Source organism: Micromys minutus (genome assembly GCF_963924665.1).
Source record: "Micromys minutus genome assembly, chromosome: X".
NCBI lineage: Eukaryota > Metazoa > Chordata > Mammalia > Rodentia > Muridae > Micromys > Micromys minutus.
Genome location: NC_137970.1, coordinates 95388024 through 95413799, shown reverse-complemented (window position 1 = coordinate 95413799; position 25776 = coordinate 95388024). Strand labels below are relative to the sequence as shown.

The 25776-nt window shown below is 36.9% G+C and overlaps 1 protein-coding gene across 5 annotated transcripts in view; it reads right to left on the bottom strand.

Annotated features, from left to right (window-relative positions):
* The window catches only part of STAG2 (STAG2 cohesin complex component), a 116423-nt gene that overhangs the window by 89215 nt on the left and 1432 nt on the right, over positions 1-25776 (bottom strand). The window lies entirely within an intron of this gene.

Below are 25776 nucleotides of genomic sequence, written 5' to 3'. Positions count from 1 at the left end.
CCCTGAGATTCCATGTCACATCAGTCAGAATGACTAAGATCAAAAAACTCAGATGACAGCAGTTGTGGAGAAAGAGGAACACTTCTCCACTGTTGGTGGGGTTGTAAACTGGTACAACCACTCTGGAAATCAATCTGGCAGTTCTTTAGAAATTTGGACATAGTACTACCTGAAGACCCAGTTATTCCACTTCTGGGCATATACCCCAGAGACATTCCAATATACAACAAAGATACATGCACCACAATGTTCATAGCAGCTCTATTTATAATAGCCAGAAGCTGGAAAGAACCCAGATGTCCTTCAGTAGATGAATGGATACAAAAATTGTGGTACATTTACACAATGGAATACTACTCAGCTATCAGAAACAATGACTTTATGAAATCCCTAAGAAAATGGATGCATCTAGAGAATATCATCCTGAGTGAGGTAGCCCAGTCACAAAAGAACAGACATAATATGCAGTCACTGATAATTGGATACTAACTCCAGAAAGCTCTGAATACCCCAGAAACTAACTCACAGGCCATATGAAGCTCAAACACACACACACACACACACACACACACACACACACAAAGGCCAAAGTGAAAGCCTCAGTCCTTCTTAGAAAGAAAATAAAAAAGTGTTTTGGTATTCAAAGATCATTATGTTTAATCTTTACACACCAAGAAAACTTTGACTATTTCCATGTTACGTTCTGTCCTACATGTACCTTATGCTTATGGTAACTAGTAAGATTTCAGTGCATACTATCAAATCTCTAAAAGAATTAAGTACTGACAAAAATATATTCATGTAGTTTTATGCCAAAATGCTTTCTAAAATATGTACATGTATCTCTCTTTTTAAAATAAAGTTGTAAGAAAAAAAACACAAAATAAAATCACAAGTTTTGCCAGGTCATGTTGGTAGTATACACCTTTGAAAGGCAGAGCCAGGTAGATCTGGGAGTTTGAGGCCAGCTTGGTCTACAAAGCTAGTTCCAAGACAGCCAGAGATAATACAGAGAAATCCTGTCTCAAAAACAAACAAGCAAACAAAAGCCTTGAAGCTTTGTCCCTTACTATATATATATATATACACACACACACTAATTACATATTATAATTTTGTATCTTATTAAAATGAAACATTTTTACTTTGTTAAAAAACTATGTTTAAGAGAAAAAAGAAATAAAGACATATTTATACATATTGTTCTGTTTCTTTTTTTCACTTAATGATATGGTCTTTGTAGGGAAGGGAAAGGATGTTACTGGGGCTTGAACCTCAGAAATAGTACCTTAAGTTTTTATAACATCAGCAGATTTCAGTGCTTCATCTTTTGTATTTTAAGTCTAGTCATCTCTACAAACTATCAGAGTGATTACCTCTGAAAGTTTGCAAAGAAGAAATAGAAAATTTCACTTTATACTTCTTTGTACTGCATTTTAAAAATGAGCTAAAAACATTACCTATCTACAATTAATATAGCCATTCCTTTTTTTTAGAAGTAACATGCTCTAATATTTGAGTATCTTTTAAAGATATGAGGACCATGATTCAGAAACTACATCTTCTGGATTTTCTAAAATGGACAAGCAGAGAAAGACAAATTCCATTACAGGAATTCAATAGTTTTACCTACAATATCACTTCAATATCACTTCCCAAACATTAGTTTGAAATAAATGAGACAGAAACAGAAAAAAGACAAAACAAGGGAACAGGGCAGATACAGATATAGACATGCAGATATAAAGAACCTCATCAGTTTTACAGGCCTAACTCCAACTCCAGTGGACACTGAAAAAACACTCAGGTCAATTTGCAAACCACAAAGAAACCATGGCACATGAACCCACAAAAAAATTCTTTTGAATAAATTCTTCCAAATTCAGAAAACAAAGTAGCGTACAGAGGCACACACAGTTGAAAGCCATCATTTGCAAGGCAGAGACAGCTTGGTCTGCATAGAAGTTCAATGAGGCCAATCATGGTTAAATAGACTACTGCTCAAATAAAAGTCAAAACAGAATACAAATGATAGATTAAGCAAATCAATTGTGTACTATGTCTAATAGTACTCACAGATGAATAGAGAAAGGAATCAAACCAATGCTTTAAGAAAGCAATGACAGAAACACAAGCACTATAAAAGAGATCAATGAAATACATGAAGGAACTTGGAAGATAGATAACAGTAAGAAATTTGTTTTGCTGGTTGACAGGCTACAAAACAAACAAACAAGAAGAAATTATATAGACAAGTATAATGAATGCTCCCTTGCAAAATAAAGTGTGGCATTTATCTAGAATATAAAATATGATTTTCAAGTCACTTGAAAAACTGAAATTTTACAAAATATACTGACACAAAAATACATAATAGATAAGTCTACTTATTAAGGTCATAATTTTTAAGAACTGTAACAGTACAATCTTATGTTACCATAGGAATGTAATGAATGGAATGATAATGTGTTCTAAGATTTACTAATAAAGAATAAAGAAAAAAAGCCAGTTCATGAGACTAAGTACACCCCACGTATAAAAAAACAACACTGTACAATATCAAATAGATCAAGCCTTTGAGTATTTTAGTTCTTAATAGTTTTCAGCATATACTACATGGAAATAATATAACTTAATTCCCCTTTCTTTATTATACAACTATCAATTAAAAAATAATCAAAACCGTCTAAGAGTAGTACCTAGAACACACAGTCTTAAAAACTGTAAAAAACATTAATTTTAAAGTGAATTCGAGGGCTAAAGAGATGGCTCAGTGGTTAAGAGCACTGACTGCTCTCCAGAGGTCCTGAGGTCAATTCCCAGCAACCACATGGTGGCTCACAACCATCTGTAATGAGATCTGATGCCCTCTTCTGATGTGTCTGAAGACAGCTACAGTGTACTTATAATAAATAAATAAAGTTTAAAAAATAAAATGAACTGGATATATAACTTTTTCTATCATGTGGATATCTACTATCTCTATAATATTCCTAAGAATGTCTAATAAAAAATTATAAAATCCTTCCAATGATAATCTACTTATTTATTATCAAACATTAAAATCACTAGCACTATATATTTTTATGATGAATCATTCTTTATTTTCATTAGATCAAGCCATATTTATTCTAAGGATCTTGATACTAAGTAAATTATCCCTTGCAAGATTATTATCCAAGGATTTAAAATGACAGATATCACATACCCACCTAACTTAATGCCTGGCACTTACTTAACTCAATAAATGGTAGTAACAGTACTTAAACTTCCATCTATCACCCAAACTTTTATTCATAACACCTGTGCGAGCACTACCTGGATTTATAAAACTTCTGTTCATATTTTCTGTCAATCCTAGGATGTTCATTATGACTGTCAAATTGACTGGATTAAGAATAGCTAGGAAATTAAAGAGACACACCCCTGGTATGTCTGTTAAGATGTCTTCATAGATTAACTGAGGAAGGAGAATTTACCAAGCATACAGAGATAGCGTCCTGTTATGGGTTGCTGTGATGCTGTTTGTCTTCTGATGTTAATTCCACTTCCTCAAGGGGGTTGCCCCCACGAGCAATCAATCACAATCATGTACTCAGGTGATCTCATGTGAGCCTTTTCCCCATTTTAACTGGTCAATAGAGGCTAGAGCCTGTGATTGAGGAGTTGAGGAAAAAAAGTAGGACTGGTGGAAAAATGCTAATCACCATAGTTCAGATCAGTTTAGACAGTTACATAAAGAAAGAGCTTAACTGATTCTGGTGCTATTTTTCTTTATATTTTTTTGCTTGTTTTCAACCAGGGTTTCATGTTGCCCAGGCTGACATCAATTTACAATATAGGCAAGACTGGCCTAGAAAACCTGATCTCATACCACGCTGGGGATCAAACTTAATGCTTTACATGTACATTGAAAAGTACTCTACCACCATGCTGTATCGCCAACCCTTAGCTTTTGCAATAGAGCCTTGCTGTGTGTGTAGCGCAGGTGGGCACTAGGCTAGAATTTCTCCTGTCTTCTCAAGTGCTTTGATCAGAGGTATGAGTCAACACATCCACATGTTTTATTTTTTTAACCTTAGCACAATTTTTTTACATTATCTAGTAATAAGTTCCTCATCTCAAATTTTTCTGCTTTCACGTTGACTTTAAAAAAAAATCTTAGGGACTAACTAGGACTCACACATTTACAAACGAAACAACTCAAGTCGATCAGACAACAGTTTATGAATAAGTGCTACGTACCAGGCAGTGTTTGAGACACCAAGGTTACAGCAATAAACAGAAGCATTCCTCTTCACAAGAAGTTTAAGGTATATTTACCTTAAACTACAAAAGTCAGAAGTGCAAAGAACTACCAAACACCGGTAAATACAAACATGGAAGTAAAACAAGGCAACAGAGTTCAAGGGTAGATAAATTCTCTACACTGAAATGTCTAAGATGTATTATTATCTTAAGTGAAGCTATAAATAATGTAGTTACATCTCCTAAATAAAATAAGCCTTAATTAAGCCTGGCATGTATAATCCCAGCAGTGAAGACTGAAGCAGGAGGATTACTAGGAGTTTGATATCAGCTTAGGCTACATAGTGAGTTCCAGATCAGCCTGAGCTAGAGAGCCTGTCTCCCAAAATATGATACAACTAGCCAAGTTAACTTTATACTCCCTCCTTCAAGACTGAAAATAATCATTGTTATTAAGAAACAGACTAAACTATTAACAATAATTTCATTTCACTGTGGCCTTCACTGCTCTAGACTATCACACACACACACACACACACACACACACACACACACACAAACACACACACACACACACACACACACACCACAAACAATCTGAGTTTTTCCCCCCACACTGGTTTTTTTAATTAATTTATTTAATCATTTTACAACCTGATAACAGCCCCCTCCCTCCTCTTCTCCTAGTCCCACCCTTACCAATCCCCCCATTATCCTTCCTCTTCTATTCAGAAGGGGAACCTGCCCCCCGGGTACCACCCAGCTCTGGAACATCCAGTCCAGCAGAACTAAATACATCTTCTCTCACTGAGGCCCAACCAGGCAGTACAGAGAAATGGGATCCAAAATTTATGAAGTCAAGTCATCCGCTAACTAGCTGCCCACTGACTGCAATTTAGTACCAGTGGGCTAGACAAAAGAATAGGTAGATTACTGCAGGTTTCCTAACACACTATTGTCCATAAAGGAAAATGAAGTAAGAAAAGTGCAAACAATAAGGTAAACAGACATTGCAAAATATGTGACAGCAATTTTAAAATGTTACGTACATATGCTTAATATTGAAACACATCAACAGCAGTAATTAACCAGAAAAGTACTATATACTCAAAATTAAGAGACCCTCAGGGTAAGCTGAAGTATTATCTGTCACATTCGAAATACTCTGCTGAAAGAACACTGTCAACAGACAAAATGGCAGATTGAGAAAGGATCTTCACCAATCTTACATCTGACACAGGGATAATATCCAAAATTTATAAAGAACTCAAAAAGTCATACACCAACAACCCCAACAACCCAATTTAAAGTGGGGTATAGAACTAAACAGAAAATTCTCGAGAGGAATCTCAAATGGCCAAGAAGCACTTCAAGAAATGTTGCAAGTACTTAGTCATCAGAGAAATGCAAATGAAAACAACTCTTTAAGATCCCAACATACACCTGTCAGAATAGCCGAGCATTCACTCCTCCATTGCTAGCCGAAGTGCCAACCTGTACAACCACTCTGGAAATCAACTTGGCCGTTTCTCAAAAAAATGGGGAATAGTTCTCCCTCAAGACCCAACTATAATACTCATGGGCATATATACCCAAAAGATGCCCCATCATCCCACAAAGAAAGGTTATGCTTGCAGACAGGAGTCTAACATGGCTGTCCTCTGAGAATCTCCACCCAGCAGCTGACTCAGACAGATTCAGATACCCACAGCCAAACAATGGATGGAACTTGGGGACTCTTATGGAAGAATAGGAGGAAAAATTGTAGGTCCTGAAGGGGATAGGAGCTCTACAAGAAAACCAACAGAGTCAATTAACCTGGACCCTTGGGGCTCTCAAAAGAGACAGGCTGGACCTAGGCCTACCCCCTCATATGTGGCAGATATGCAGCTTGGTCTTCATGTGGGTTCCAAACAACTACAAGAGGCTGTCCCAAAAGCTGTTGTTTGTCTGTGGGATATGTTCTTCAAGCTGGGCTGCCTTATCTGGCCTCAGTGGGAAAGGATGAGCCTAGCCCTGCAGACTTGATGAGCCAGGATACCAGGATACCAGGATACCCAAGTGGGACCTACCCTCTTAGAGGAAAGAGGGGTGGGGAGTATTTGTGAGAGAAGGTGACCAGGAGTGGTGAGCAGGATATAAAGTGGATATGGATGGATGGATGGATGGATGGATGGATGGATGGATGGATGGATGGATGGATGGATGGATTGAATAGATTACTCTGCTGAAAAATAGGAAATTGTCACTCTAGCTAATAAAGAATTATATCAAACAACTATAACATAAACTAACAAACACTGTATAAAAATAACAAACCCAGGGGCTAGAGAACTGGCCCAACTGTTAGGTGTGTATGGCTCTTGCAGTAGACCTATGTTGGTTCTCAGCACCAACTACTAGTTACTAGCTTACAACTCCTTGTAAATCCAGCTCAATAGACCCGATACCTCTAGCCTATGTAGTTACCTGCAGTCATGTGCACAACCCCACATAGAAACCCACAGAGACACATAGTTTAAAATAATAATAGGGCTAGAGAAATGGCTAACTCAGCAATTAAGAATATATACAACTTTTGCTCACATCAGATGGATCACAACTTCCCGTAACTGAAGCCTTTGGCCTCTATGGACACCCACACTAGTATTACAATATCTACATACAGATACACAATATACAAGCCAATTAAAAAGAAAATACTTAACAATTATAGTAATAAATCTGTTTTGAAATATGCATCCCTATGTTGGGGGTGGGGGGGGGGACACATATCTAAAGCAAGAATAGTGTGTTTATAAGGACTAGTACAAAGTAAATTCCAGGCCGGCTAGGGCAACCCAGAAAGACTGCCTCAAAAATGTTTTCAAGCTAATTTTTTAAAGATTTATTTATTATATATGAGTGCACTGTAGTTGTCTTCAGACAGACCAGAAGAGGGCATCAGATCTCATTACAGGCGGTTGTGAGCTACCATGTGGTTGCAGAGATTTGAACTCAGGGCCTGTGGAAGAGCAGTCAGTCAGTGCTCTTAACCGCTAAGCCATCTCTCCAGCCCTCAAGCTGATTTATAGTGTTTTCACTTCTAGGCATAAAAGAAAACACAGGCTATTTGTATAAGCAATGCTATCTAAAACCAATGACAAATAAATACACAAAGAACACAATTAGATATCTTGTTATACAGCATAAACAAAATGTGAGGCTCACAAGTACCTGCTATACCTCACACCAGCCTTCAAAAATCAATTCAAATTTGAATGGTGGATTCTCATGCCTGTAATCCCAACTCTCTGGGAAGTTGAAGCAGGAGAACTGCAAGTTCAAGACATGCCTAGGTTACATAGGGAGTTCAAGATCACTCTTGACAACTTAGTGAGGGAATGTCAAAGAGGGAAGACAGGGATGTGGTTTAGTAGTAGGTTACTTTGCCTACTGAATGACTTTAGTAATAAGAAGTACCATTAAATATAGTGGAAAGGAGGTCAGAAGATATTTCCAAGCTGTATATAATTCTACTAGAATACTGAAAAGCATTTGAACACATGCATAACAATGCTTACTTCTAGCAACACTTAGTTGTAACTGCTTAATTGGCATCTTACTAGAATATACATTCCAAAAGGTCAGGAACCAGGCCCTTCCTCATTGGTAAATCCTGAGCTTACTGTAGTGCCTTTCATATACAACCTCATGAACTATTTATTGAGCAACTACATTCTGGGAATAAACACAGAAGAAATAAAAGCAGGGATGGGAGTGATTGCAAATAAAGTGGGAGCTAGATTGACCTAACATACTTAAGACTCTGAGATTGAATTTCAATAGTGCATACATGCACACAGAGGGAAGCATGCTTATAGGGCATTATGTTAAGTGACATATAGAGACATAGAAATACTGAATGACTTCAGTAAGAAGTACCTATGAGTTAAATACAAAAACAGAAAGGACCAGCTGGAAGAGTGTTGAGAAGGAAGTTAACTATTGCTTAATACTGTGACACATATTCTGGTTTGGGTTTTAAAAGATGTATTTTATGTGTGTAAGTGTTTTACCTGCATCTATGGGTACTGCATGCATGCCTGGTGCCCGAGGAAGTGGAAAAAGGGCAATAGATCCCTGTAACTGTTTATTCACCACCATGTGACTACTGGGAACAAAACCTGGGTCATCAGCAAGAGCAACAAGTAATCTGAACTGCTGAGCCATCACTCCAGCTCTGCACTGATGTTTGAGACAGGATGGCTGGCAGATCTCAAAGTCACCATACTACTGCTGTCCCATCCCCCACCCCCTGTAAGTTCTAGAATTATAATTATATATCACTACTCCTTGCTAGATATGGTTTTATAATGGGATATTGAAAATGTTTGTAAACAGGTGGTAGTGATGTTTATGTAAAAAATGTGAATGTGCTTAATGGCATTGAATGGTATATTGAAAATGGCTGAAAGCACCAGTAAGAAGGCTCCGTGGGAAAAGGATGTATACAACTGTGCATTACGCGCGCGCACACGCGCGCGCACAACACAATCACTAAGCTGCATCCCTAGATTATTTATATATATATATATATACATATATATATATCAATTTATTTATCACATAATCTTAACAGAATAAAGAATTGTGAATGACTTTTCATAATAGTAGTTTATTTTAAATTTTAATTTTTTTAATTTTTAATTATATATACGCGTATTTAGAAGTAGGGTTAGTGCAGGAGTGCTGTGGAGAAAGCAGCAAGAGATTCTTTGGAGCTGTAATTACATGTATTTGGGAGCCCATTCATCTGATATGGGTGCTAGGAACTGAATTGTAGTACAATTTAAGGGCAACGGGTGCTCTTAACCTATGACCCACCTCTCTAGCTCCCAGAGAAATAAAATTTCCTAAGACACTCATTTCTAGCTCTATTTCAACCCTAGGAAGGTTTTCTCAATAACTTTACTGTTGTTGTTTTCTCAAAAAAAAAAAATAACCTAAAGTGGTTTCCTATACACTTATTTCACATAGAATTACAAAGAGGAAAAAAAGAAAACCTGTTCTCCTTTTCAAAAGACTCCAAAATGTTCAATCAGATTTATGAGAGCTACACTAAAAATATCGAATTGCATTATGACATTACAATACCCTAATATCACTCGTGTATTTTTAAGTACAATCAATTCTTGCACTATACACACTAAAGGAAATGTTTCATACAAGGTAATTCCAAAAAAATCCACTTGACATTTAGAATGCATTAAATCAGTACACCCTTTCTTCCTATCCCTGACTACCTTTCATTTTAATCCTTATCAGTAACCTGGGCCTTGGTATGAGTGAACCAAACTCCTAGAAAATACCACAAAGAAAACAACCTATGTAAGAAACAGTTGAGTATATCAACTATAAAGGTAATTTTAACTTGACATAATTTGAAGAACTGTCTATACTGTATACATTTAAAAGCATCTCCCAGATGGCAGAATATGCCATCTGAATTCCTTTCAAATCTGAGATGATTATGGACTGTATGTTACATTAGTCCTAGACTTTCTCACATCCTTCTGTTCAGTTATAAAGTTTACATCACTGACTCTCTGCTCTTTAGTTTTACGTTTCTCCTCTATTAGACAATGTACTCTACAGATAGAGAACACCCCCCATTATGTATCTCCTATTCATATCTATACTGAAATGTTACTGCATGCTATCAGTTTAAGGTTCAAGTATATGCATTATGCTTAATCTTTATACACCAAGAAAACTTTGACTATTTCCAGGTTACATCTTGTTTTACATGTACTTTATGTTCATTGTAACTAGTAAGATTTTAATGCACACTATCAAACCTTTAAAAAAATCAAGTACTGACAAAAATGTATTCATATACTTTTATGCAAAAATGCTTAAAATCTATACATTTATCTTTGTTTTTTAAAATAAAGTTGTTCAATTAAAAAAAAGTTTGAAGTATACGACATTTTCTCTCCAAAACAGAAATATTTATGTCAGAGTGCAATACATTATTATAACATAAATTATAACCATGTAAATTATGGCAAAAACTGTTTTGAGAAAAAAAAGGGTGTACCTACAGAAACATGCTTATCTCTGTGAATTCAAGGTGAGCCTGGTCTCACTATAGAGACACTGTCTCAAACAAAAACCTGAAAACATCAGCAGACTGTGCTATCAAAATATTAATGAACACATTTTTAAACTTTAGTAATTTCTATAATGCACACACATATTCTAATTATCTAGGAATCTATATGCAGACATACTGTTATTTTCTAAGTTATCCTATTTAAAGCCAACCTTACCTGTTACACATTTAGCTCCATTCTAAGCACATCACAAATATACCATAAATGATTATGCAAAGAGTCTTTAGACAGAACGGACTAAATTTATGAGGGCATGGAGAAGCAGCTTTGCAGCAAACCTGTACTAAGAGTAAAAGGCTCCACAGAAACTAAGCTGGGACCAAATCCTCCTAGAACTCAAGGCAATTCATGAAAACAGGAGAAATGTTAAGATTTAACTGTCTTTCCCACCTCTACCTCAAGAAGCTCAAATACTTGCCTCAGGTCTATTAAAGATTCAGTTAATTTACTTCAAGATCGTCTTGAAAATAAGTCTGTGTATCTCAGGATACTACATGAAGCACTCATCTCAACAAATGCTAAAGGCTTACTTTGCCTAAAGCACGGTTCTGGGTGTTAGAATTAGGCAACAAAGAAGACTGACATGCAACTTTACTCTCATCGAGTTTGCATTAATGTGAGAAAAGACATAATCAGGTATGGTTGATGTTGATAAGAGCTATGGAAAAGAGAAATGGTGGGCTAGGAGCAAGGGACATTTTTAAGCTATGACTAATAGATTCCATGGAAGTGGAGTTAGTTATGGATGGTTGTGAGCCACTATGAGAATACTGGGAACTGAATCCAGGTCCTCTGTAGGACAGTCAAGGCCTCTTCAGCCCCATTTCTTTATTTGGGTTCTGATTTCTTAACTGTAAAATGAATATATCACTTTATCATCTAATAAAGGAGTATCTGATATAAGGAATGTATTCGATAAATATTCACTATCTTAGGGATTACCATGCCAACAAACCCCTAAGCATATCATCTGTCACACAGCAAACACTCAGGTCAAGGTTTCTTACCTTACAGCTATAATAACTCCAATCAAGTTAAAATAAATCCTGTGTGCATCTGAAATATATGAAAATTCCTTTAAGGGTGTCCAAACACACCTCATAATAAACATGATTTAAAATACACTGCCAGAAAAAGTATTCACATGAATATATCTACTTATCAACAATAGTATAAAGAATAGGGGCATGGCAGCCATACCTGCTGGCTTAACATCAAGGCTTACTATTTCCTAAGTGTGTGCCCTTGGACAAATTCAAGTGCCCTGTACCTGAGTTCACTAGTATATAGGAAACATAACACTACCTACATCAGAAGACTGTTGGAAAGATTAAATTCCCCTTCCAGTGCCAAACTTACAGGGATGCCTAGTGTTAATGGCATAAAGTATAATAGGTAAAGAACCATCAAAATACTTTGACTTCCTATGGAAAACTTTAGAAAATATTTTTCAAAAAATCTGGCAGTGGGCAGGGCTGAGAGATCTTGTCCAAAATGTTCAAAGCCCTGGGCTCTTTCCCGGCCCCAGCAACTCCGAGGGAAGAAGAAGCAGATAAGGGAGAAGCAGGCAAGCTAAGGGAAAATGAAAAACTAAAAACAAGACCTGGTATCTTCATGTTCCCTCATTCAGACTGATTTACCTAAACAGATTATTTCTACAATTTTTATTTTTCGAGGAAGCAGTCCGAGTCAGGGCACAAAGCACTAGGAGAGCCACAGCAGAGGGAAAATGAGACTGGAGTATGATGACACATATATGATGATGTCATGATGAAACCCACTGCTTTGTATGCTAGCCAAAATACGTGAGCCACATATGGCAACTTTTTGTTTCAGTTTATGTTATAAAAATGTTAGTTCCTTAAAATTAATTCAACTATCATTTTACTAAGGACTAAAATAGTACAGCATAATCTTTATTATCTCCTCTATTCTCAACTCTTATTTAGATGACAGTTGTCTTCATGCAAAATATTAATGCATGTGCAACTTTACACAGAAAGGAATTTATCCTCACCAGCTCTCCAAAAAAAAAAAAAAAAGGAAAAGTCTTTCTCAATTCCTAAGCCTCCTAAGTTGTTTAACTACTTAGAGGCATTTAACTGTCCTCTATGTAGGATCCTTGTCTCCATTTAGTATCTTTTCCCAAAGAAGGCATCACCATGAAATCTATAAATCATCCCACTGGGAGGCAGTGTATTACCATAGGAAGAAAGGATCTGAAATTAGGCAAAATTGGCCTTAAAAGTAAGCACTGATTACCTGAGTGATCTTGGGCAAATCTTGTAACCATTCTGAATTTCAGTAAGTGAAAAACCCATCAACTACTTCACATGCTATTGTAAGAAGCAAAAAACTTTTAAATATTAAGACTACTATATACTCCCATGTACTAAGATAATGCTACTAACAGTATCTTCTCAGATGAATAACAAGATCTGAGGACTACATTTGTATACCTAAGGTTTTGATTCAACTACCATTTGAACCCATATATTATACCCTGTGCGATGAAACAAGTATTCAAAACCAGATAAAAACATAGTTCCTAAACTGATAAAGGCAACGATCTAGTTGTAAGAAATAAACTTAGATACTTACCAACATTGAACTTTTTTACACGTCATATTTACCAACACACAATTACCTCCTTAGATCTGCCATTTTTCTAAAGTACTTTGTAAATTGCCTTAGACTAATTTCAAAGGATTAGGAAATCATTACCTATAAATGAAACTTTCCTAATAAGATCCCACCTTATTTAAATGATTTCTCTGTAATATTTCAAGGACATTTAGAACACCAAAACCTCATATGTAGCAGAGGATGGCCTTGTTGGGCATCAATGGGAAGAGAAGCTCTTGGTCCTGCCAAGGCGCGAGATGCCCCAGTGTAGGGGAATGTCAGGGCAGGGATGCAGGAGGGGGTGGGTGAGTAGGGGGGCACCCCCATAGAGGCAGGGAGAGGGGGGACAGGATGGGAGGGTTATGGAGGGGAAAAACAGGAAAGGGTATAACATTTGAAATGTAAATAAAATATATCCAATAAAAAAGAACCATAAATAAATAAATAAATAAGTAAATAAAACCTCTAGGGTCTACTAAATAGTTTTCAATGGATGGCAGTGCTTTATGCATTGATAATCTAAATTCAAGAACGTATACATACTCCAGTGAGAAAAACCCATGTCACTGACAAGTTTGATTTTCAAAAATATAATGCATACTTCTATTTCTCCACTATACCATCACTTCCTCAATTCTCCTGCCAGAGTAAAGGAATATCTTTTGGCCTAAATGAGTGGGGGGAAAAGAGAAAGAGATCCTACATAATAAATACGAAATATTACAGCTTTGCTAATATTTCTGCTTTCTCTCCTGTACCATGTAAAAGAAATTCTTAATGATTAATGTTTAATACTATTTCTTGGGACATGAAACTTTTTTCATTAAACTTTTGTTTAAAATAAGAGGGTATTAAGTGGGTTCTTTACAGCAAGAGTCTATCTGCCATAAAATTTGAAAATTAGGTAAAACAAGTAGACACACAAAGTAGATGAAAATTCATCTGGCCTTGGGATGCAAGGAACCTGTGTGTGTGTGTGTGTGTATGTGTGTGTGTGTGTGTGTGTGTGTAAAATTATCATATACATGTATGTACAATATGCTAAAATTGAATTTAGTATTATATACACTACCAAAAATTTCAAGCTAACATTCCAAAAGTAAAGTTAAAAACTAACATACAAAAAGGCTGAGGACCTTTCTAAGTGATAAAGGTAGGTTCTATCTCTAAAACAAATGGTTCAAAATCAGTTTTTTAAAAGCATCACTGGTCTATCTTTATAAGCAGGTGTGCTGCAATCCCAGCGCTCAGAAGGTAAAGCACAAGGGTGCCAAACAACTTCAGCTACATAGCAATTTCAATGCCAGCCTGAGGTACATAAGACCCTGTCTCAAAAAATAGAACAAGACTAGATAGATGGCTCAGCAGTTAAGAAAACTGATTATTATTCCAGAGGATTGGCCAAGTTCAAGTCCCAGCACTCACAACAGTAGATCACAATCTTCTGTAGCTCCAGTTCTAAAAGATCCAATGTACTTTTCTGGACTCCATAGGCAAAATACTCCTACATATATATTTGCTTATTTTATTTTATCTTTGCTTTTTTGAGACAGACTTTCTATGTGTAGTCCTGGCTACACAGCCCTGGAACTAGCTCTGTAGACCATGCTGACCTCAAACTCATAGAGACCGCCCTGCCTCTGCCTCTTGAGTGTTGGGATTATGAATACTTTGGCTGCATATATAAATGTGCACCATAAGCCTGGTGCCCACAGAGGTGAGAGAGTGTATGATCCTCTGGAACTGGAATTATATTATAGATGACTATGGCTACCAAGTAAGTGGGTGCTAGGAACAGAAACCTTCAAAACAGACAACTGTTCTTAAACACTGAATGTTTCTCCAACCCTAATACATAAAACTTACAAAGGATGGTATCGAGCAGGGATGTAGATAGTTTAGTGGTAAAATGTTTAATGGTTTTCTTGTACACATGAAGTCCCACATTCAATTCCAAGAATTGTGGGGGGGGGGGCAAAACAAAGCCATTGCCTAAATGTATTAAATTTCTATTTGAAAATTACCCAGTAAGAACTTGACATAAAGTCAAACGGGTACATGTCCTTAATCCTGCTGCTCAGAAGGCTGAGGCAAGCCTCTCACTATGAGTTCCACCAGCCTGGTCTACACAGTAATTCTCTTGTCTAAAAAAATTAATTCAGTCCTCCTTTGTTGCCCAAACTAGCCTCAAACTTCTAGGATCACAAAATCCTCTTGCCTCAGCCTCCCGTGTACAGACTCAAGTCATTGTACCCTACTAACAAATACATTTTTTTTTACTTCTTGCTGCCTTTACACAGAAACATAATACCAATTGGAAGGCCTCAAGCTTTTGGATAACAGTAAACTCTGGAAGGAACAATAATGAACTCTAATAACTCAGTTTATTAACCACCAAAGGGGGTCATTTCAAGGTAACATTAGCATCCTCTGTTACTTTTCTAACTTTCATAGCAACCTGTATTTTTAATAACTGTCATTATTTAAAATTAAGGATTATATACCAAAACTGTATTAATGGTGGGCTAAAGGTATAGCTCAGTGGCAGAATATTGGCCTGGCACACAAGAGGCCCCCTCTGTTCTATCTCAGGCACCACAAACCAAAAAAAAAAAAAAAAAACCCAGCAAATTGTGGCAACACATTCTAATATTGGTACTTGAGAAACTGAGGCAGGAGGATCACAGGACTGAGGCCAAACAAAGTCGGTTGCATACCCAGATAAACTTGAAGAAAAGAAAAAGACCTATGCAGCAAAGAAGTTTGTTGGGAAGGAGAAGCAAAGAGATCCCTAAACTCTAAGAGGTAAGTCTCAAGCCAGTCAGGGACAAAAGGTCAAACTTTGCCTCTAACTTTTATCCATTTAATTGTGAGAAAGCCCAAAAGAATAGTGTTAAGGGAGCAGGATAAGTCACCAGAATTTGGTGAAAAGCCCACAAAACATGTTGTGTTGCACGCATGAGACTCTGGATTCAATCTGTAACACTACAGAAAAAGTTATGTCAATCAGGTCCCAGTACTATCAAACTTCTGCCAAGCATTCTGTTTGTTTGGTTTTTTCTTGTTTTTGAGACACTTTTTTCTGTGTATTCCTGACTGTTCTGGAACTCAAGTAGTAGACTGACTAAGCTGGCCGTACACTCAGAGACCCTCCAGCCTCTGCCTCTAGGATGCTTGGACCAAAGGCATGCACAGCAGCAGCCATCACCACCTGACTCCATTCAAGCTTTAAAAGCAACAATTTGTTTTACTGCATTCATTTTATACAATAAAGCTTTTAAAACAATGCATTTTTAACTGCGCTAATTTTATACACCTTAAAAATACATCTTGAGCATGGTAGCACATGCCTTTAATCAAAGCACTCAGGAGGCAGAGGAAAGTGGATCTCTGTGTTCAAGGTCAGCCTGGTCTACAAAATTTCAGGAAAGCCAGAGCTACACAGAGAAACCATCTCGGGGAAAAAAAATCTTGTACATTGTTTCAAAGTGTTCGTGAAACTCCACATTATCAATGACCTCCACCTTTATAATTGCCAATATGGTTAAAATAGTTTCATTAAGCTCATATAATAAATCTCCCCAAGTTCCTTCCCTCAAATTGGAAATCAACATGGGCAAATTAGTGAATTTAAGGCTAACCTGGACAACTCAGGAAGAGTCAATGTCAAAACACAATAAAGAGCTGGGGACAGAAGTTAGTAAAGTACTTGCCTGAACCACCTGCCAAAGGGCATGCAGGGGCTGGACCTAGGCCCCCTACACATTTGTAGCAGATGTACATACAAACTGGTCTCCATGTGGGTCCCTTAACAATTGGAACAGGGGCTGTCTCTGACTCTGTAGCCTGCCATTGGATCTCCCTTCCTCTAGCTGGACCGTCTTGTCTGCCCTCAGTGGGAGGATGTGCCTGTCCTCCCCAGGGACAGATGGTACCCAAGGAGGGCTTCCCCTTCTCTCAGAAGAGGTAGGTAAAAGGGAGAGGATTGTGAGGGTGGAGAGGAGAGAGGGAGCTGCAATCGGGTGAATAATTTAATGAAAAAAAGACAATGAAACATTAAACATCTGACTATGGAAACAGTCCTCTGAAGATCCTACCTCATATGGTGAAGCATGACTTCAATACCAGCACCTGGGATGCAGAGGCAAGAGGACCTCTGAGTTCAAAGAAAGCTTGGACTACACAGCAAGTTCCAAAACAGTAAGGGCTATGTAGAGAGACCCTGTCTCAATCCCACCCCAAAGTTTTAAGGAGAAAATAAAATTAGATCTCTACTACTCACCCACACTCAAGCAATAAAAACTATGCCTTAATTTACAATATATGCACTTAGTCTACGACTATGCCAAATCATTTTTCTACATTTGAATTCACACTTACTAATTTGGCAGGGAGAATACCACATACATGAGCAGTCCAGAAATACAAAATAACTGTAAAACCTATCACAAAAGTAAGGAGTGGTGGGATTGGGGAAGTATAGTGAGACTTATAAAGCTTTGGTTTCTTTAAAAAATAGAAATATAAAAATATGTTATCATTTTAATCCTAGTTGTGGGATATGGAGCTACCTCAGACTGTACACAGCAGCTGATTATGATTTGCCTCATGCTCTAGCAGGGGCGTGATTTTGCCAGATGCGGGATAGTTTCTGAGACTGTGTGACCTTTGGAATTCTGGGGACTTTTTTTCAGACAGTATATGAATGCTAGGGTCCCAAGAGGCAGGGTTGGTTGTTGTGGGTTTTTAGCTGTTGTTGGTTGCTGTTAGTCTTGGTTCCTTAAACAGTCATGTGCAAATAAACATGAAGAAATTAGGTATCCTGAAAGAAGACCAAACTTTCCCCCAAGGCAATCAGCAAGTTGTCTAACAATAACATTTCTCCCTTTCCAACCTCTGATTTTATGCAGAGATCTCGTTCCCTCTCTATCCTTTTTCTCTCCTAAATCTAGTGTTAGGGTTTTGAAAGGTGGAAAAGGGGTGGAATAAAGAAGAACCCATACAGTGGAAAAAGACCAGTTGGGGGAGGGTGAGTACCTTATAAATGCTAACTCACCAGCTCTACAACTGAACACCATGCAGTCTCATCCCAAAGAGAACTACTTAGTTACTGAAGTGGCACCTGTACCTCTCCAAGTCCTAACTCTCAAATTATGTTATAGGATCAACTTAAATCAGGTAAATCCCTAAACTTAATCTTTTCTTTGGTTTTAATACCATTTCTCCCTGGTCCCAAATATTGCCCTTCTCTTTTCTTTCTTTTCAGAGGGACTCCCATAAAATATACCGTCCACATTTATTAATAATATCATAGAGGAGATGTGAATACCATGTAAAAAAAAATAAACTCAGATATTGTTATCTGGTGGCTTTGATTTGTTTTACTTAGGTAAAGATCAAAGAAGTTGTTTTTCAACATTTAAGATATACAATCACCCTAGTCTACCAAGTTCAAAACACTGTACTCGAAATTTCCCTGGGTTTTAAAAAAACCAAAACATGGTATCTTGTCTTTTAGTACTGACCCTATATCGATAAAAACTTACTCCAAAAAAATAAAAATTGAATTCTCCTAAAGTAATTTAAATCACTTTCATACCATAGAAATCTATAGGATCTTGGAATCCCTTCTTACCAGTTCTAATTGGGTATGTTACTAGGCATTCATATGTTTCCTCTTCTGGAAAAGGGTCTTATTACTTAGGGTCATCATATAATCCCAGTTTCTCTGACATAATCCTAGTTTATGCCCTTATACCAGCATGATGTCTGATAAATGCTCCCTCCTACTCTCAAAATATTCCTAGTTTGGCCGGGTGTGGTAATAAAGAGGGAAGATTGCAATGACTTCAGTTCAAGGCCAGCCTGGACAGTTCTAGGACAGTTAAGGAAAACTTAAGACACCCAGCCCACCCCTAAGGTATTCTATCAAAAACCTGAATCATATAGGTTGGGCATGGTGGTACATGCCTTTTATTCCAGAACATGGGAGGCAAAGACAGTCAGATATCTGAGTTCCAGGTCTCAGTCTAGACAGTGAGGTCCAGAACTACCAGGGCTACCCTGTCTCAACAAAAATAAACAAAAAAGAAAAGAGAAAACCTGAATGTTGTTACAATACCTCACATAATTACGAAAACTGAGTGTCATGATACATGTATTATAATAATAAATTATAGTTTAGTTAGTATTAGTTATTATCAATGTCTTTAGAAAAGATTTTTAATTATTAAATGAAAAATGTTCCTACAATATTCTATCTTACAAATAAAATTATGTATGCATTTAACTATCCACACTCAATTCTTTAAAACAACTCGGCAGCACTAACTGCCCGAAATCAACACTAACCAACTTATCAGAGAAATGGCAATATTATCAATGGAACTCACACTTTATCAATTTTAACAGGCTATGTCACCATTCTTAGCAAGAAAATAACTGAAAATAAATCTCTGCTTATAGTCTAAGTCTCAATATTCTAGTAACATTTGTAATCAAGGTTCTTTGGATTAACTATACAATTCAGAAAACTTGAGTAAACATTGCTGGCACCTTAACTACCTTTTTAACCTTTTGCATGTAATGGGCACCTTGGATTATAAATTCTGTCATGGAACACTAGTTGTTGGTAATAACAAAATACAAAAAGAGAGAAAATATAGATAAAATACTTAACATTGATATAGTCTATGAAAAACAAAGTGTTCATCACCTGGGAAATTGATTTTCTACAGAATGAAGTTGAAGGGGGTGATCAAAACAAAGTACATACATCCAACTCAGCCATAAAAGCACCAATACAGATATATTATACATGATATATTACCCGTGTAATATTTAATACATGTGAGTTCTACCTCATCTTCACTAAATCCAATATCTAGAATTTCTTCAGAGAAAAGTCTAAAGGTTATGAAAAGCAGGAAGGAATAAAATAATGAAACAGATCACGATACTAATCAGTAATAAACCTAATAATCTAAGCATCGATACTATTTATCACTCACTAAAAATATGAACTGAGATAGATGTATAAACGAAAACTGTATGTAAAGAAATGTTTAAAATGTCATTAAGCAATGGCAGGGAAATTCCTCTATTAAAAACAAAGCAGAGTCTTATTAGGTATGCCTAATTTGTAAAGCTTAATTTATTTATTTAGGATTACTGTACTGTATGTGTCCGAATATTTTGCCTGCATGGATATGCAAGCAGCACATGCATGTCCATTGCCCTCAGAGATCAGAGGTCAGAGGTCAGAATCCCTGGTTACAGATGACTGTGAAGCACCACTTGAGTGCTGGGAACCAAACCTGGGTCCTCAGCATGAACAATGGTTATTCTACACCATTTCTCTAGCCAACAATTCTAAATGTTTAATTAAAATCTAACCTTACTCAACAAGCTGAATGACTCAAACTATCCTTAGACAAATATAGCATAATTATATTAAAATTTTTTAAATGTATAAGTATTCTATGTACCATAGAAAATAGAAACCTCTCCTCACATCAAGACTTCAATATTCCATGAATTTTAGTAATCATACTCAAGCAATATTAAAATTCACAGTTTAACTACTTTGAATATTAGCTTTATATATATATATATATATATATATATATATATATATTTTTTTTTTTTTTTTTTACCTTTACCAACAGGTATGATACATGAGCCAACCTGATCTACATCCAGATTCCAGATCTACAAAAACCCTGTCTTAAAAAAAAAAACAAAAAAACAAAAACAAACCTTTTATTTGGTGGGGGGGCATATGGGTTATGCCATGGCTTGTGTACAAATTCAGAGGACAACTTGTAAGAGTCAATTATCTCCTCCCACCATGATGGTTACAGAGACAGATCACAGGTCAGCAGCCTTGGGAGTAAGGTGTCCTTACCCACAGCCATCTCACTGACTCCAATATAAGAATTTTACCTTATATCAACTCACCTGACCCTGAGCAAAGATGTTATCTTGTATTATACTTAGAAAATCCTGATTTTATAAGATTAAAACAATGAGGATTATAGACCTAAAGTCCCTAAGAGAAACATCTGAATTTAACAAGCACAAAAAAAAAAAAAAAAAAACATTAAGGATTTGAGGTCAAGCAAATCAAGGTGTGATTTAGGGACAGTCGTTGATTATCACCTAGAACCTCAGCTTCCTCATCTATAAACTAGCTTGTAAAACATATCTTAGCCAGATGGTGGTTATGCATGACTTTAATCCCAGCACTCTGGAGGCAGAGGCAGGAAAATCTCTGAGTTCTAGGGTAACCTGGTCTACACAGAAAAACCCTGTCTCAGAAAAGAAAATAGAAACCTAACAACACCTATCATGCAAAGTTTATGAGACAGTTAATAATAAAACATGGTTTCTGACACTGGAAAGGAACCCAAGGGGCTAAAGAAAAAAGTCTCAATGGTTAAGAGCATGCATAGCAGCAAATAGCTGTAATCACAACTCTAAAAAGGCTCAGATAGGAGGATCGCAAAAGTGAGGGCTAACTGGGATACAGACCGAGATACGGTCTGAAAGTAAACAAGGAAGCAAAGAGACCATTGTGTCTACCTTTTCTGGGAGAACAAAGCTAGCTGATTAATCTTTTAACTTTCTCTTATCTCAAATCTCAAGACAAGAACTTGCAAAGTAGCCTGGAGCTGGTCTGATAAAGATAATGACTAAGGATCCCAAACTGGCCTCAAATTTGCAGCAATCCTCCCACCTCCTCATAGGTGTGAGCCACTATGCCTAGCAGCACTAACTCTCCTGGTGTCCTTTTTTTTTTAAGTCATATACACAAAGTGCAGTCCACAAAGCCATACTAATACAGAAAAATAGAGTATTTGGTTAAATGAATGCAAAAAATGGACTTTGGAAAAAGCAAACCGAGAATTTTCTTTCTTCATGTCATTGCCACCAGAACACGAAAAATAAATTTGCGAAAGATAAATATTAGTATACAGGGATACAGTACGAAACTTGACCAAAAGCCCTGAGCATAAATACTAAATGTAAAAAACTACAAAAAATGCTAAGTACTTTGGAACTCTAACTCTATAGCTCCTCTTTTCTTCTCCAATATCACATTTCAATCTACACTAACACCTAGCTAGGACTACACTAATATTGCATTGCTAATTGGGACTATCCCTTTCCTTTACTATTTTATTCTCCTAACTCCCAAAATAGAGCTCCTCTAAATAGCAAACTGTACATTTTAATGTACAGTTTAGCATTAAAATGTACAGTTTAGGTTCAAAATTAATCTTTCAGCATCAAAAACTAAAGTGTTCCATCTAGTATAAATAACTGAAAGCAAAGTAAAAACAATATATGCTGTTTACAACATTCCTATAGGGCTGTGGTGACATGTGAAGTATGTAGAATATCAAACATTACTAAAGTGACAATAACATATTTTCATCCCTAACTCTGTATTCCCAAAGAAATTTGAGCCCCCAACTTTACTCATACAAATGACAAAAGAAATGTTCAATTTAATTTCATTTAAATTGTATTCACAATTGGACTTTAAAAATCCAAAATCATCTTCAGTGCTGCTAGCTATTGAATCACCACAAGAAACCAAAGCTGATACCACATTTTCACCATCTACTTAAGGATATTTGCGTAGGAATAAAAATTTGAAGTCAGGAAGCTGACATCTCTTAGTATCCTTGTAAAAGCTAATGAGCATGAAATAACAGGTCAGAAATGTTTGCTCCCAGACTGGGGGAAATTTTTTCTGTAATAGTAAGAATTGGGGAATATACTTTACCAAACACACAAAAAAAAATCCATTGCTTTGGATTCCTTTCATAACTTTAACATATATTCAAAAACTCATCAAACAAAGGAACAAAATAAGCTTAACACAGAATACCAGACTGCAAAAAGCAAGGCACTTACTTACCTTGGACTTTGGGAGCAAACAGACTAATTAAAAGAGACCAATGGTCTTAATTTTAACTGTACTTTTATTGCTGGTAGCAATATGAAAAAAATGTTCTCAAAAGAAAACAATGAAATAGTTTTTCCTATCAACTTTCAAGTAGTTAGAAGAGCAGACTGTTGGGGAGGGTACATCATTTTAAACACACTCAATTTCCTATTGGCTTAGAAAGATCCCTCTCTACCCTGTCTGTCTCAAAGACCTTATAATACTACAGTACTTCACAATGACAAGAAATGGCTACTAAATCCATTCTCCTTTCCATTCCAGCTCTCTACCTAGTCATTAAACAGCAAACACTGAAGCTGAATTCAGCCATGGCAATCTTCCTCCAGGAATGTTCCCCGTGGCACCCCAATCCCTTCACTGTCACTCTACTGCCAAAGCCCCTCCTATTAATAGTAAATCCCTCTCACACTGACTCACTGCTGGTCCAACTTAATGAAACACAAACCAAGAACAAGTTGTTAAATATACAAATGGAATTTCCTATTTTCAAAAAAAAGAAAGAAAGAAAACAATCAAAGGGAAAGCAGAAGCCCAGCACGCTCAGACTGTTCCATTTTAAGTCTAATCTGTAAGAATTTATGTTGTTTTCCCTGCAGGGCTTTTTCAAATATTTTCGAAAGTTGGTATGCTAGGCATTATGTAATTTCCTACAACAAGCCTAAGTTTCCGTGTAAATAACTTAGGTAAATATAAAGAAGTTAGCACATCAAAATGTAAAGACTTTCAATTTTTCTTCCAAATTCTCGTTCCTTAATGACAAATTTTCAAATAGCAAACTAGAATAAGTTACCAATAAGCCCTTCTGAACTCATTTAGCTCCAATAATCAACTGGCGGCCACCTCTCTTTTCATCTCTGTCCTCCTATCCCTTATCTTTAAAGGGAATGAAGACACAGTACTCACTCGATCAGGACACTGAGAATAACCCCAGACAACACAAGTACCAAGCCATCATGTTAAAAAGTCATAAATCTTACAATGTTACTATAAAATCGCCCTGCCCAACTCCTAGATAGTAAAATTTAAGAATTCAGTAAAAAAAAAAAAAAACATTGAAATAGCCATCTTTACTACTCAATGAGTGCATTTAAATTATATTTTAAAAAGATAAATTAAAATGAGGTGAAATAAACATATATTTTTTAATTAGCAGGAATTCAGGCACTTGATCTGAAAACGAAAAAAAAAACAGATGATTTGACATAATATGTCATGAAATTACAATTCAACCACTTGAAAAACCGCTGAACACTTATGCCTTAACTGGTCCCTATGATCCCTAATTATAGATTGATATAAACACAGAAAGAAAACCAGGCATTTTGACGTAAGTGGTTGAAAATGTTGAAAATTAACCCCACCTTTCATTGAGAAATATATGATATGAAAGCAAAACCAAACTACCTGAATTGCATGTCGTTAAACAGAAATGTATCCACTTTCCAGGGCCATCAAAAAAAAAAAAAACATAATAAGTTCACATATACCCTTAAACGCAACGCACTGGGCTCCAGACAGAATTAGGAGACCGCCTCCTGCTTTCGCTCCTAACCAATACGCAGAGAGAGAAGGTTGGCAGGAAAGTGCTGCGAGGACAGTAACAAACACCAGCAAGCTCCCGAGCAGGCCTTGCTAGAGCCAGGAATGACGCACTTCGGTAACCCGACTCTTTCTCCCCTCCACCCCCGCCCCCAGCAGCGGTGCTGACACCGCCAACAGCCCGGAGTAGGAAAAAAGACAACAGAAAAAAAGGCAATGCTTGGACCGCACCAGGTTTCATTAAGAAACCTCGATTATTCCTCTTTCGACACTAACCACCAGAACTAAACAGGAAAAGAAGCTTCGTGCTTAAGCAAGTCCCATCATGGTGGTTTAAGTCACTAAATTAAGCTGATAATGAGTCCAATCCACAGAGACATATATACAGGGTGTGGCTGCTGTGAAATACGGCGGTCCATGGGAGAAAGGGGGTACGGAATTTACACTCCAGTGTGAAGGGAAGATGGGGTTTTACCAGGGTCGAGGAGGAGGCGGCCCGCGCATTTTAAGGAACCATTGCAAACCAACACTAGCTTCTCCTTTACTTAAACCTAACCCCACAGATCAAAAGTTTCTGATAGACATAGCATAGAAACTGGAAATAACCATTTAATCAAAAAACATGACCCTCGATTTTAAAACTACAACCAGAAGAAAGGAGGGAGAGGGAGAGGGTAGGCAACAACATTAAAAAAAAAAAAAAAAAAAAAAAAAAATCCTAGGCCACGGAGGAGAAAGTCTCCCAGACCGGATCAAACTACTAATGCAATATTAAAAATTCAAGTCCAGCACCAAAGCACGAAAAATCACAGGATAACCCATTACCGTTGAGGATTAAAAATAAAATGACATATAACAACGAGGAGCAGAAACTAAATGTCGAAACTACAGCGGTTTATCAAGAAAAATAATAAAAAAAATCAAAACTAAAGGCATAACAAGACATTGTCACGGCGGGAGGGAAAGGGGGAAAAAAAGGCCGAAATCAACAATACGTTTACAATTCTAGGCCAGAAGAAAATGGGAACGGGGCTCAAAGTTTTGCGGAACTACTTGATGCTGTTTCCCACACCTTCTCTCTCCCATGGCCCATCCGACCCTTTTTCTCCTAAAATCGCAGTCCGCAGATCTCCGGGTACATGAGAGAAGAAAAGAGAAAGTCGCCCTCAAGCAAGAATAAAAGTGTGGAGGGAAAACAGAGGCTGCCTACCTGGGGCAAGGATCAGCTCA